Source organism: Coregonus lavaretus (genome assembly GCF_964263955.1).
Source record: "Coregonus lavaretus genome assembly, contig: HAP1_SCAFFOLD_8073, whole genome shotgun sequence".
NCBI classification, from domain to species: Eukaryota; Metazoa; Chordata; class Actinopteri; order Salmoniformes; family Salmonidae; genus Coregonus; species Coregonus lavaretus.
This window is the reverse complement of record NW_028162769.1, coordinates 20140-23000: the sequence shown is the minus strand read 5'-3', so window position 1 is coordinate 23000 and position 2861 is coordinate 20140. Positions and strand designations below refer to the sequence as shown.

At 48.9% G+C, this 2861-nt stretch overlaps 1 long non-coding RNA gene across 2 annotated transcripts; it reads right to left on the bottom strand.

The window, feature by feature from the left end:
- Nucleotides 1-6: 6 nt before the first annotated feature.
- On the bottom strand, nt 7-2392 carry LOC311118872. 2 transcript variants are annotated; one of them, XR_014611872.1, is made up of 3 exons: nt 1041-2392; nt 473-628; nt 7-376 (listed from the first exon to the last, which is right to left on the bottom strand). It is a non-coding gene; the product is annotated as an uncharacterized lncRNA (long non-coding RNA). The 2 variants fall into 2 exon arrangements; XR_014611873.1 differs by having other exon boundaries at nt 7-448; nt 501-628.
- Nucleotides 2393-2861: the final 469 nt, after the last annotated feature.

Genomic DNA, 2861 nt, shown 5'->3' with positions numbered 1-2861 from the left:
CTTAGACCAGGGAGGACCCATTACCTTAGACCAGGGAGGGTCCATTACCTTAGACCAGGGAGGACCCATTACCTTAGACCAGGGAGGACCCATTACCTTAGACCAGGGAGGGTCCATTACCTTAGACAGACCAGGGAGGACCCATTACCTTAGACCAGGGAGGACCCATTACCTTAGACCAGGGAGGACCCATTACCTTAGACCAGGGAGGACCCATTACCTTAGACCAGGGAGGACCCATTACCTTAGACAGACCAGGGAGGACCCATTACCTTAGACCAGGGAGGACCCATTACCTTAGACAGACCAGGGAGGACCCATTACCTTAGACCAGGGAGGACCCATTACCTTAGACAGACCAGGGAGGACCCATTACCTTAGACCAGGGAGGACCCATTACCTTAGACCAGGGAGGACCCATTACCTTAGACCAGGGAGGACACATTACCTTAGACCAGGGAGGACCCATTACCTTAGACAGACCAGGGAGGACCCATTACCTTAGACAGACCAGGGAGGACCCATTACCTTAGACCAGGGAGGACCCATTACCTTAGACCAGGGAGGACCCATTACCTTAGACCAGGGAGGACCCATTACCTTAGACAGACCAGGGAGGACCCATTACCTTAGACCAGGGAGGACCCATTACCTTAGACCAGGGAGGACCCATTACCTTAGACCAGGGAGGACCCATTACCTTAGACCAGGGAGGACCCATTACCTTAGACCAGGGAGGACCCATTACCTTAGACCAGGGAGGACACATTACCTTAGACAGACCAGGGAGGACCCATTACCTTAGACCAGGGAGGACCCATTACCTTAGACCAGGGAGGACCCATTACCTTAGACCAGGGAGGACCCATTACCTTAGACCAGGGAGGACCCATTACCTTAGACCAGGGAGGACCCATTACCTTAGACCAGGGAGGACCCATTACCTTAGACCAGGGAGGACCCATTACCTTAGACCAGGGAGGACCCATTACCTTAGACCAGGGAGGGTCCATTACCTTAGACCAGGGAGGACCCATTACCTTAGACAGACCAGGGAGGACCCATTACCTTAGACCAGGGAGGACCCATTACCTTAGACCAGGGAGGACCCATTACCTTAGACCAGGGAGGACCCATTACCTTAGACCAGGGAGGACCCATTACCTTAGACCAGGGAGGACCCATTACCTTAGACCAGGGAGGACCCATTACCTTAGACCAGGGAGGACCCATTACCTTAGACCAGGGAGGACCCATTACCTTAGACCAGGGAGGGTCCATTACCTTAGACAGACCAGGGAGGACCCATTACCTTAGACAGACCAGGGAGGACCCATTACCTTAGACCAGGGAGGACCCATTACCTTAGACCAGGGAGGACCCATTACCTTAGACCAGGGAGGACCCATTACCTTAGACCAGGGAGGACCCATTACCTTAGACCAGGGAGGACCCATTACCTTAGACAGACCAGGGAGGACCATTACCTTAGACCAGGGAGGACCCATTACCTTAGACCAGGGAGGACCCATTACCTTAGACCAGGGAGGACCCATTACCTTAGACCAGGGAGGACCCATTACCTTAGACCAGGGAGGACCCATTACCTTAGACAGACCAGGGAGGACCCATTACCTTAAACCATGGAACCATAGTTTAGAACTGGATAGAACCATGGAACCATAGTTTAGAACTGGTTAGAACTGGATAGAACCATGGAACCATAGTTTAGAACTGGTTAGAACTGGATAGAACCATGGAACCATAGTTTAGAACTGGTTAGAACTGGATAGAACCATGGAACCATAGTTTAGAACTGGTTAGAACTGGATAGAACCATAGAACCATAGTTTAGAACTGGTTAGAACTGGATAGAACCATGGAACCATAGTTTAGAAGTGGTTAGAACTGGATAGAACCATGGAACCATAGTTGAGAACTGGTTATAACTGGATAGAACCATGTAACCATGCCTGTCTGTCTGTCTGGCCTAGATTGTAACACACTACAGTAATCTCTACATCCCCTGACTAGAACACACACACACCGATGACTTGATGCAGAATGTTTGGGATTCTAGAGAAAACATTAATGATCTGAACCACGTGTGTCTGTGATGTAATACACATAATACACGTCTTCGTGATGATGAAGAGCACAACTCTTTACTGATGAAACACTCGCCTGTCTGAAGCTCTAAGCAGTCTAACATCGGGCGCTGCTATTGGCCCATGAGCACAAAGGGGGAATCTGATTGGTTGTGGCGGTGCCTTGCTTGGTTTTCTATGTAACTCTGTTTCTTGACATATTTAATGAAACTGTTTTTTCTTTTTCATAATGTGGCATTTGTATTTCAACCTAAAGCCCAATAAAGCTTCACAGTGTAAAACGTTCCCTGAGAAACTCGTTTTTTCCTTCTTTAATTTCCTGACTAGATGATTGACAGCAGCACATGATTACTCCCGCCTCTCTGGAATGTTGGGAAGCATAAATCATCGCCTTGACAACCTCGCTAAAGCCCAACTCCCAGCTGTTGGTCTGTGGAAAAGCTTAGACACACTACACACACACACACACTACACACACACACAAACACATCCTCATCTCGCTAATCCGCTAATCATTAGTATCACAGCTGGGAGGATTAGCGTAGCCTCCGTTAGCTTACCTTCACCCTATAACACAGTTGGGAGGATTAGCATAGCCTCCGTTAGCTTAGCTTCAACCTATAACACAGTTGGGAGGATTAGCATAGCCTCCGTTAGCTTACCTTCACCCTATAACACAGTTGGGAGGATTAGCATAGCCTCCGTTAGCTTAGCTTCAACCTAAAACACACTTTGGAGGATTAGCGTAGCCTT